Genomic DNA, 12217 nt, shown 5'->3' on the forward strand with positions numbered 1-12217 from the left:
GAGAGGTCTGTACGCCATGTGGGACCCTCTTCCGGTGGCCGGGGAGCAGCCGGGGATCGAACTGGCGACACAGAGGCAGCGGGCAGCTTCGCAACCCAGCGCTCAACCGCTGCGCCACCGGGGAGACCCCGTTGTATGCAGTTTTAATAGCTTCTGCCAAATAGTTTTCCAAAATGCTGGTAGCATTTTACACTCCCACTAACAGTGTGTGAGGGTTCCTGGTAGCTCTATACCATATAAATTTTATTTTGTATTAAGTCAACGATAGGTTAAGTGTTGGGTTAATTCAAACGGAAGCAAATTAATGCTTTGGAATAACGTCGAATTTGTTTATTAAAATATAGCTTTTCCCCTCATAATTTTGTCTTGAACTTGTTATGTAACCTGGATGAGTTTCCTGACCTCCACTCCCCCTTAATCCAACCAGTCAAAGTCTCTGTGAAAACACTTTCCATTCATTTATCCAGCTACAATGTTGTGAGTGTTAATAAGTTGGTGTTTGCAAAACAAAGTCCACCTCTCCTGGAAAAGGAGTATGTATGTCGAGGGCCTTGTTTCAGCCGAGACAGCGTTCTGCAGATCTGCACTTTATAAACATCCTCTCTGGAGCAAGAATGCAACTGAGGACCTAGAATTTTGTTTTGCTGGTAAAGAAAAATGGAATATTCTCCTGCAAGTTTTTTTTTATAATTTTATTTTATTTTATTTTTTAAAGATTTATTTATTTATTTATACATGCACTGGGTACAGTCAGAAGCGCGGGAGGGTGAGAGAATTCACCAGAGCCAGAGCGGGGAGCAGAGCAGGCAGAAGGACCAAGGTACACTGCTGAGGGGAGCAGCGGGCGGCAGGAGAGGTCTGCGCGCCATGTGGGACCCTCACCGGTGGTGGGGGATGGAACCGGCACTGCAGAGGCTGCGGGCAGCTTCGCAACCCAGTGCTCAACCGCTGGGCCACCGGGGAGGCCCTCCTGCAAGTTTTAGTGCAAGAAAATGGTCCTTTGAAGTGAAAAAGCATTTTGCAACTATAAGGAGCTCTTTGACTATAAAGAGGAGGGCTGGAGAGGGTAGTGGGGGTGGGCGGTAAAAGGTGCCACAGAGGAAATTGGGAAGGAAGCCTCATTCTCTTTGTCCGCCCCGCGCGCCCATCCTGCAGGCCTCCACAGCAAATCGCTTAGTAGAACTGCACAAAGGTTCCGCTCTAGGTCTCCCCTTTCCCGTCTGTAACACGGGGCGCTTTGACAAACGGGATAGGTGATCTCCAGTCCTAGGGAGATTCAGTTTTTATTCCAGGAACACGCAGAAGAGAAGAATTTGCAGACAGAACAGGTAGAGGGGTGCAGGGCAACCCTCTTCACTGCTCCACCACACGCCCCCAGCAGGCAGGGCTCTGGGGGTTGCAGCTTCCAGGTACCGGTGGCATGTGTCCTTGGCTAGTAAACCAGGAGGACGGATCCTTCCACCTTTTCTTTCATTCGCCTCTCCGGCCCCCCAAGCCCCTCGCCCTCTGCTCTGACGCCGGATCTCGGCATCAGGGACATGACGGCAGAGGGGCCACTCGGGGTTGCTACCCATCACTGTGCCAGGCGCTGAGAGTGGCGGGACAGCCGCTGGGTACCAGGGCGACCCCTAAAGGTGAACGGCGAAGTCCGGAGGTTGGGGTCCCCGAGGAACGCGCAGGGTCTGATATACCTCGCACCCGAGGGAAACCCCGAAGGTCCCTGGCAGGGGTCGGGTGGGCCGCCGGGCTCGAGGCCCCTCACTTCTCTCCCCGCCCCCTTCTCCCCCCAGCCCAGAGCTCCCTTCAGGGCTGCGGCTCGCGGCGCGGCTCACTCACATCCTCCTCCCTCGGCGCCCCGCCCGCTCCCCACCTCCGCGCCCAGCCTCCGCGCCCAGCCTCGCCGCCGCCGAGCGCCGGACGCGCCACGCCGAGCCGGGCAGGGGAGAGCAGGCGGGCGAGCGGTCCGGGAGCGGCGGGGGCGGCGCCCAGCCCGCTGAGGAGGGAGGAGGGCCGCAGCTGGAGGGCCGCAGCTGGAGGGCAGGGGAAAGCAGGGCCGGAGGGCGCCAGCAGCCAGCCCGTCGGTGGGGACCGGCAGGTAAGCGTGCGGCGCCGGGCCGGCTCTGTCCCTGCGGGCTCCTGCGGCCGGCGAGGAGGGCTCGGGCGCAGCGCCTGGAGCCGGAGGGCGACGGGACGGCCAGGCGAACGCTCCCTCCGCCCGGTTGAGGCGCTGAGCCGGGGCCCCGGGCGCCCCAAGAGGCAGCGGCCAAGGGCGGAGCTCGGGGTCCCGGCCCCGACAGGGGGTCGGCGCGCGCGGTGTGAAAGGGGGCCCGGAGAGGCGTTCTGCGGGGCGGGGTGGGGGAAACGGACGAGTGTGTCTAAAAGCTTCAGACGGGCTCAAACTCTCTCCACCCCTCCGGGAAACCGAACCAACGTCTGGTTCCCGCGGGTGGTCTTTGAGATGCAACTCGCGGGGACTCAGTTTACCGTGCCCGGCAGTGGGTGCGGCGGAGCGCGAAGGTGCCCCGAGCCCTGGACCGCTGGGCGCAACACCTCCCGGCGGGGCCCGGAACAGGTGGCCCCGGGCGTGGCGGGATGGATCCTGGGGGAAGTAGGAGGCCAGAGGTCTCGGGTGGGCGCGTTTTGTCAGGGGCTTGCCCTTTCGAGGCCCGTGGGCTGTACGGAGGGTGAGAGGGAGAGCTGCAGGCCTCCTCGATGCCAGATGAGGCGGGCGGCAGAGGTTTTCCGTGGCTGCTTCGACAGTGACACTTTTCAGTCTGTACCGTCCGTGATTCCCCTGGGGATCTTGTTGTGTTAAAATACAGATTCTGATTCAGTAGGTCTGGGGTGGGGCCCGACTGTCTGCATTTCTAACAAGCCCCCAGATGCTGCTGCTGCTGCTGCTGCTGCTCTTTGGACCGCACTTTCTATGGCAGGAAGTACTTTTGTCCAACTGTCTGACAACCTTAGAAAAAGCGGGAGATTGGGAGAGCAGGTCGTAAGACTTTACAGTCGCACTTCCTTACCAAATCATACACGAAAAACGATTGCTCCTCATTTAGTACTGAAATGCTTTACTTTTCTTACCAGTGTACTCGCCAAAGGCATCACTTGGTATTAGGGCTGGCTTTGCGGGAATGCAACCTGTTTCCGCGTTAATACTCTGCAGTCGTTGTCGAAATTCTTAATACATTTTTTTTTTTTTTAACGAGGAGACTTTGCACTTTCAATTTGCACTGGGTCCCACAAATTATGTGACTGATCCTATCTAATAGTCCCCAGAGGCAGAAAAAGGAACCATGTCTTTTATCGGGGGTCAGAGTTGGTGATGTAAAGTGATGGCTTATTAAGCATAGACTACGTAGATGTTGCAGTTCCTCTTTCTCAACCTCTATTTTGAGAGGCAAACCTATGACTATAACCTCTGTTATACACTATTGTATGCGGATGTACTGATTTATTAATATTAATAATTAACAATTTCGTAGGAGCTTAATTATTAATAGAAATACATTAAGCTTTGATGTAGTAATAATTTGTAAATTAAGTGACAACGTAGTTGTCCTTTTCAAAAGATTTGAGGGGCCTGGATTTAGCGTATCAAAGTTTTGCTTAGTGAAGATACACAATGAGCTGGACTTTACTTGGTTTGCCAGCTTTTACAGCTCAATGCAAAGCTGGAAAACAAAAAATGGCCAAATTTTGTAGTCGCTGTTCTGGCGTATTGTTTTACAGGCCTCAGCTCCATGCCAGGGCTGATCGGATTCCCTCTGCTTTTATCATTCCCACATCCCTGCAAGGTTACTTTCATTAAAAGGGAATAGAGTAGACTTCACTATTGAAAAACACTGAAGAAATGCAGGGCCAGTGTTTGTGAATAATTCTTGCCCAAACTCCACAGATTCCAGGTGTGTGTATTTTTCTAGAAAAAAAAAATATTGTTGGACACACAGAAAAGAAAAAAAATTGAATTTTAATTATGGATATGATTATGTTCAGCAGAGGGAGAGAAAGTTTGAGAAATGGAATTTCATTGGCGGGTTTGGCCGGGAAAGGAGAGCTGTTGTGTTTTGGTTATCATGAAGAGGCTGCCAGAAATGGCAAAGTGAGTTTGCTCAGGTGTTGGAAGAGGCAGTCAAGAAGTTTCTTTTCCATAGCCAGCGTTGTTGTCTGGGGTCGCTGGTGTGGTCCAGTCTGGTTTGGGACTCAGAAAGAAGACAGCACTAAGTAGACTCCCGGTGCTTTCACTGCTCACATGAAACTGACAAACACATTTTTCCATTTTGCAGCCTGAGAGTGCCAAGTCACTTTAAAATACACGCAACGAACTGGGAAAAGAAAAAGGTTGTGTGTGTGTGTGTGTGTGTGTGTGTGTGTGAGAGAGAGAGAGAGAGAGAGAGAAAATAAATGTGTTTCTGTGCTGTTAATAATTCTGAAGATAGAAAGGAGTCTGCCCTTAGTAAAAATCGGAGCTGATTTTTATGCTTCATTGAAAAAGTCTTACCTCAAAAGAGGGAAAAAACTTCATTGAAAGTACTTATGAGGGGCCTCCCTGGTGGTGCAAGTCTCAGTGCTATCAAGCTGTCACCAGCCACTGCTGCATAAGTTCAATCCCAGGCCAGGGAGGTGACCCACATAGTGCAGCAGACCTCTACTGTCTCGCCCACTGCTCCCCTCAGCAGTGTATGTCAGTCAGTTTGCCTGTTCTGTTCCCCACTCTGTCTCTGCTGAATCCTCTCCCCCCCCACCCCCCACCCCACCGCACCTCTGGCCCACACTCTGGCCCAGTTCTGGTATGCATAAATAAATAAAAATAAATCTTAAAAAAAGTACTTACGATTTTTAAAATATATGGGTCTTTAGTAATCTAGGGGTATGGTATCTGTTGGGGGAACTGGAAGTTAAAGAATGGGCTAATTTGGGGGAAATTACTATAAAATAAATTCCCCCAGTCAAATAAGATTCTATGAGCACTTTGCTCCTGAGTCAATTTTGTTTTAAAAATTTAGGTATAATTTATTCACAGTAACAGTCACCTTGTTTAGTGTACAGTTCTGTAAGTTTTTTCAAGTTTATATAGTCATATAACTGCCATATGAAAAAACAGAAGAATTTTATCACACCAAAAAATTCTTATTGCCCCTTGTAGCTAACCCTCCCCATCACTCTTAGCCCCTGGCAACCACTGATTTGTTTTCTGTCCCTATAAATTGGCCTTTTCCAGAATGTCCTGTGAATGAATTCATACATGATGTAGCCTTCTGAGTCTGGCATCGTTCACTAAACATAATGCATCTGAGATTCATCCACTTTGCTGGGTGAATCAATAATTTGGTCATTTTTATTACTGAGTAATAGTCCACAGTTGGTTAGCTACTCACCAACTTTTGGCGATTATGAACAGGAATAATAAAGACATTGACATGCAGCTTTTTGTGCTATGGAACATACATTTTCATTTTACCTGACTAAACACCTAGAAATAAGATTGCGGTAGTTTATGGTAAATTCAACATAAGACATTGCCCAGTTTTTCCTCAGTGGCTGCGCCACTGTGTAGTCCACTAGCCACGTCCACTAGCCACGTGTGAGACATCCAGTTGCTTGGCGTCCTCACCAGCAGTCTGTATTGTTTGTTCATTTTATTCTAGGCATTCCATTGGGTTTATGGGGGCATCTCTTTATAGTTTTAGTCTGTGATTCCTGATGACATTGAGCATCTTTTCATGTGCTTTTTGGTTATTTCTATATCCTCTTTTACGAACTGTCTGCTTGGTTATTATATTGCTTGTCTTATTTATTACTGAATCGTAAGAGTTCTTCATATGCCATCTATCTGGATATAACTTCTCTATCAGATACAGATGCTCCTCAATTTATGATTGGTTGTGTCCTGATACACCCATTGTAAATTGAAACTATGGTAAGTCAAAGATGCACTTAATACACCCAACCCACAGAACATCATAGTTCAGCCTGGCCAACCTTAAACATACTCAGAACACACACTCTACAGTTGGGTATTTATCTCCAGTTTCATCTCAAGATCCTTTTCTCATCAGAAGCAGGAGACACAGATGGATGTTTGGTAGGCATAATGGGTTATGAAAACGCAAAGCACAATATCCTCCCCAACATTCTGGCAACATAGTCCCCTGCTGAGGATGGGTTATTTTTGTGATTGCCTGGTTTGCCGAAGCCTTCCCTGCCCAGCATCATATAAGAGAGTATTATACTGCATGTCACTCAGCCAGGAAAAGCTAGACATTCAAAACCCCAAGTATGATTTCTACTGAATGCATTATCACTTTTGCACCATGGTAAAGTTGAAAAATCATTGACTTGAACCACTGTGACTTGGAGACTTTTGTATATGTATTGCAAATATTTTCCTTTTGATTGTGATTTGTCTTTTGTTTTATTACTTTCTTTTTTATTGTGGTAAGAACACTGAACATGAAATCTACTTGCTTAATAAACTTGGAAGGGCACTATCCAGTCAAGTAGCTATAGGCGCACTGTGGCACAGCAGGTCTCTAGTACTTAGTCATCTGGCATAAGTGAAACTTCATACCCTTGAAAAGCAGCTACCCGTTCCCGCCTCCTCCCCACCACCCCTGGCCATCACCATCCTATTCTGCCTCTCAGAGTTGGACAATTTTTTTTTTACTTCTACTTCATATAAATGGCATTGATGATATCTTTTTTGAAGAACAGAGTTTAAAGTTTGATAAAGTTTAATTTATCAGGTCTTTTTTCTTCTATGGTTAGCACTTTTAGTGACCTATCTAATAAATCCCATGTCTACTTTTAAGTTTACCTAGATTTTCTCTTGTGCTTTCCTTTGGATATTTTATAGTTTCATCATTCATATGTAGGTTAATGACTTCCTTTCTAGTTAAATTTTGTTATGGATCAAGGTTCACTTTTTTTCCTAACCAGTTGTTCAATACCATTTGTCGGGGAAGCGCTATTCTTCCCGCCATTGTATGTCCTTGGCCCATTTGTGAAAAATTAATTGTATACATGGAGGATTTTTTTAAACTATTCTTTTCCATGTATCTGTATGTCCGTCTTTATGCCAATACTACACTGTAGCTCTTACACATTCCTGCTAGGTAAATTGTTTCACATGTGTGATTTTCATTGCCTTTAGATATCATGTCATTTTCCCCCATTTCATTTTATAATCCTTCTACTGTAGAAATGATATTTAATTTTTTGTAGGTCTATCTTATAGTCAAGCCATCTTACTGAACTTTTATTAGCTCTCATAGTTTTCTGATTTTCTTGGATTTTTAAGGCAGACAATCAAATTGTCTGCACATGGTGATATATATGGAATCTCCCCCCAACTCCCAATATTGTCAGCTCAATCAATTTGCCTCCCTAAGTAGCTAAGTTTCTCTTTGGGACAAACACTGTTGAGGAGAGGCTTCTGCTTAGGGTGGGAATACTTCTAATAATTTATTACTCGGTATTAGGCTGCTGTAGTTCTGCTAGAAACTTATAATTTCAGGAGGTTTCTTTCCACTTTTAGGTTATAAATGTCTAAAGTTTTATTTTAAAATTTCTTGTTGTGTTTGGAATTTCTTTCATGGAAAGCCCAACAGATTTGAGGTGAGTCAGTCTTCTCAGTTTTGGAGGTTCATATTTCGATCTCCCTTGAGGAGAAGATACTGTAGTATAAGTCAATTTGTTTTATTTAGACTATAAAAAATTACCTTTTGGAGTTTTTAATTTTTAGTATGTTTCGGGGATGCCATGTATATAGCAAGGAAGAGTGAGAATAAAGGGACAGTTTATATCCTACCTTCATGTACATAAGATAGCTTTTTGTAGTGTTTTTCAAATCTTCCTGCCCATCACTCAGTGTAAGATGAATAATTTAGATCGCAACCCCAAGGCTATACTATGAACCACCTATATATAATTGAAATAAAATCTCAACAAACTTTTGTGCATTCTTCCTTTGTGCAATATCGGGTATTTATCTAGTTTCATCTCAAGATCTACCATCTGTTCTATTTCATTTCATTTCATTTATTTATTTAAAGAAATACACTGCTGAGGGGAGCAGCGGGCGCGGCACAAGAGGTCTGTGCACCATGTGGGACCCTCGCTGGTGGCTGGGGATCGAACCGGCACTGCAGAGGCTGCGGGCAGCTTCACAGCCCAGCGCTCAACCGCTGCGCCACCACGGGAGGCCCTCTATTTCATTTTAAAATGATGATCATGAGCCTCTAATTGATTTGACCACTATTTCATAAAATACTATTTTATAAAACTGTTAGTCCCCAAACTGCTGAGTTGTGTCTAGGACAGATTCGTTTTATGTCAGATCCTGCTATGATGCAAAATGAGTTCCTTTATAATACCCTGATTAGGGCCTCCTTGGTGGTGCAAGGGGTTAAGCACAGCACTGCGAAGCTATCTGCAGCCTCTGCAACAAGAGTTCGATCCCCTGCTGGCTAGGGAGGTGACCCACCTGGCTCAGCAGACCTCTCCTGTCTCACCAGGCCCCTCAGCAGTGTATTTTCAGTCAGTCTGCCTGTTCTGTTCCCCACTCTGTCTCTGGTGAATCTTCTCATCCCCTGCACCTCTGGCCTGTGCCCCAGCTCTTGTATGCATAATAAATAAATCTTTTGTAAAAAAAAAAAAAAACAACCTGAGATTATTCTAGCTCCCTGTGTTTCTCAAGTTAAGGTGCAGCCTCTGAACCAGTCTCCTAGTGTCGCCCCTTGACCCCTTAAGAGAGCCAGTAAAAGTGGTCCTGTAAACTCACTGCTTAAAGTCCTATAATCACCTCTACCACAATTAGATTAAATCCCCAGATCTTCATGGTAGCCTTCAAGGTCCTATATGGCCTTGACCCCTATTCTTTTCACACTGTTTCAAAAACACCAGCTTCCTTGCTGTTCTTCAACCCAAGCCAAGCATTTGCTTACCTCCCAACATTGGCATTTGCTGTGCTACCTGCCTGAAGCCACCATTTCACCACTCTGTGTTTTTGTTCAATTTTGGTGTGGAAATTTCTTTAGGTTTAGCATGAAGTGTATTTTAAAATAAACAGTTCGTTAATCTACAGACATCTGGTATCCAACTACATTTCTGGCTCTGTGATAATGATAGGTAATAGCTAATATTTATTGAGGAGACACTGCTCTTACTGTTTTACATAAATTAACTCATTTAATCCTGTCACTTGAGGCAGATACTATTATTATCATTTTACTGATAAGAAAATTAAGACATCAAGAGGTTAAGTGCTTTGTCCAAGGTCACACAGAAGGTGAGTAAGGGATCTGAGGCTTGAACACAGGCCATCTGACTTCAGAGCCGGTGTCCTCAACCCTACTGCTCATATACACAGTTCCTGACCTTTATAAGCGTGATGCTTATGGCCTTTCTTCCCTTAGAGAGTGGTTCTGAACAATGGCAGATTTTGCCCCCCTTGGGGACATGTGGCAACATTTGGAGACAGTTTTGGTGATCATGACTGATGGGTGGGTCCGGGAGGGGGGTGCTATAGCCATCTAAAGGGTAGAGGTCAGGGACGTTGCTAAATACCCTATAATACACAGGACCCCTTGCCACTGCCCTTACTCCCCGACAAAGAATTATCTGGCCCAAATGTCCATAGTGCTGAGGTTGAGAAACTTTGCCTTAGCACAGAAGTTCTGAGAGCTGGCTACCCGTTTGAATCATTTGGGGAGTGTTCAAAATCAATACCAAAGTCTAGGTCCAGTTCCTGACCTTAATAAACCTCAAATGGACCTTCAGTATTGCCCAGCAGTCCTACCATGTTTGCACGCTTGCATCGCGGCCTCACTTTTCTGTTCTCCCAAACAGCTTTATTTCCCTAATTTTCTCTGCCCCTTCTTCATCAGCTGCTGACTCTGGCTCATTAGACGGGAACCTCCTCATGTTCTCCCCACCCCAAATCCCAGCATGCCCACATTTGTATAAATACTTAACGGTGTTCCCTACTATTATTACTGTGAAACCAAAGCTCCCTAATGTGTCAAAGACTGGCTTCTTTGCTGGACTCATCCTCGTTGCTTTCTCAAAGACATATTCTTTTCTCCTCTTTTTTAATTTTTTTACTTTTTACTTGGAAATAATTTCAAACTTCCAAATAAGTTGCAAAAATAAAAATAGAATAACCATCTACCTTTCATCTAAAGTCATTCATAGTTTACATTACACCCCATTTGCTTATCATTTGCACTCTTGCTCACACCCATAATTTAAAAAAAAAAATTATTTATTTATTTATACAGGCACTGGGTACAGTCAGAAGCGCGGGAGGGTGAGAGAATTCACCAGAGCCAGAGTGGGGAGCAGAACAGACAGACTGATGAGGGGAGCAGTGGGCGGCAGAAGAGATCTGCATGCCATGTGGGACCCTTACCTGGTGGCTGGGGATCGAACCGGCGCTGCAGAGGCTGCGGGCAGCTTCGCAACCCAGCACTCAACCGCTGCGCCATGGGGAGGCCCTCACACACATAATTTTTTTCTGAACCATTTGAAGATCAGGTACATGCCTCCTGGCCCTTTACCCTTAAGAACTTCATTATGGATTTCCTGGGAATGAGATGATTCTCCTACATAAATGCATTATCGTTATCAACTTCAGTAAATTTAATATCAATTAAACAATGCTGTTATATAGTCTTCCACTTGTATTCCAGTTTTGACTAACCTGGTAACATTTTTTTTTTTTTTTAAATAGAAGCATGTTTTTATTTGTTTGTTTGTTTGTTTGTTTGTTTGTTTTGTTTATACATGCACTGGGTACAGTCAGAAGCGCGGGAGGGTGAGAGAATTCACCAGAGCCAGAGCGGGGAGCAGAGCAGGCAGAAGGACCGAAGCACACTGCTGAGGGGAGCAGCGGGCGGCAGGAGAGGTCTGCGCGCCATGTGGGACCCTCCTCCAGTGGCCGGGGAGCAGCCGGGGATCGAACCGGCGCCGCAGAGGCCGCGGGCAGTTTCGCAACCCAGTGCTCAACCGCTGCGCCACCGGGGAGGCCCCCTGGTAACATTCTTTACAGCACTTTTTTTCTTCAAGATCTGGTCTAGGGTGGTTTTGGCATTGAATTATCATGTCTCTCAGTCTTTTTAGTTTGAAACATTTCCACAACATTTTATTTGTCTTTCATGACGTTGGCATTCCCATCTCCTTTTGAAGTAGAACTGTCATCATTTTGGGCTTATCTAATATTTCTCATGGCTAAATACAGGTTATGCATTTGGGGCCAGAATACTGTGCAGATGATGTTGTATCCTCAGGGGATCACATCTGGAGGCCCATGATGACCAGAAGTCCACCACTCCCTCCTTGGGGACATTCCTTTGGATAACCTGGTGTTGGTATTGTTTAATTTCTCCACTGTATAGTTATTCTCTTTTTCCTTCCTAGTTAACAGTCTGGGAAAACATAATAAGCCAGGATTTCACACTCACTGATGATTTTTGCCTCATCCAACCTTTACTATGATGATTGGAAAATAATTTTTCCAACTCAGGTTTTCCCTCTCCATTTATCAGTCGGCCCATAGCTCTCCACTATTTATTTTTCTAATCATGTATTTATTACTGGTATGGACCTATGACACCCTTTTTTTTTTTTTTTCGTGGTTTGTAATTCATTACTGCACATAACCTAATTTGGGTGGAGTAGTCACCATGCTGTCATTAGATCCCCAGAACTCATTCAACACTGATTTTAAAAAAGCAAACTACAATCCCCTTAGCATGCAATTCAAACTACACCACCACTGGATTCAAATGTGGAATTGATCTCATTGTGTAGGAGGAATTGTGTGAAAAGTATCTTTGAGGTCTTTATGCTGGTGCAAAAATATTACTGAGAAATACTAGAAAACAATGTTAGTAAATTGACTAATTTTAACAATGTTGAAAGTTTGGGGGGAAACTTAAAACATTAAAAGGCTCAGAAATGAGAGCAAGAGAAATGAAAAATGGGGTATCTGTTCCTTTTCTCCTTAATAAATTTTCCAAAAAAAAAAAGAAAAATGGAAGAAAGCACAGGAAAATCATGTGCTTAAACATTTTTAATAAATCAAAAATTTAAAAATCTTGGGCCTCCCCGGTGGCGCAGCGGTTGAGCGCTGGGTTGCGAAGCTGGCGAAGCTGCCCGCAGCGTCTGCGGCGCCGGTTCGATCCCCCGGCTGCTCCCCGGCCACCGGAGGAGGGTC

The 12217-nt window shown here is 45.4% G+C and overlaps 1 protein-coding gene and 1 long non-coding RNA gene across 2 annotated transcripts in view; one reads left to right on the top strand and one right to left on the bottom strand.

The window, feature by feature from the left end:
- Positions 1-12217, bottom strand: part of LOC119246294 (uncharacterized) — a 175937-nt gene that overhangs the window by 62211 nt on the left and 101509 nt on the right. The window lies entirely within an intron of this gene.
- The window catches only part of ADGRG2 (adhesion G protein-coupled receptor G2), a 107945-nt gene continuing 97792 nt past the window's right edge, over positions 2065-12217 (top strand). The window contains 1 exon segment of the mRNA XM_037512638.2: positions 2065-2095. The gene's annotated coding sequence lies outside the window, so the exon portion shown is untranslated.

Source organism: Talpa occidentalis, unplaced genomic scaffold, assembly GCF_014898055.3.
Source record: "Talpa occidentalis isolate TD23 unplaced genomic scaffold, MPIMG_talOcc4v2.1 talOcc4.15, whole genome shotgun sequence".
NCBI lineage: Eukaryota > Metazoa > Chordata > Mammalia > Eulipotyphla > Talpidae > Talpa > Talpa occidentalis.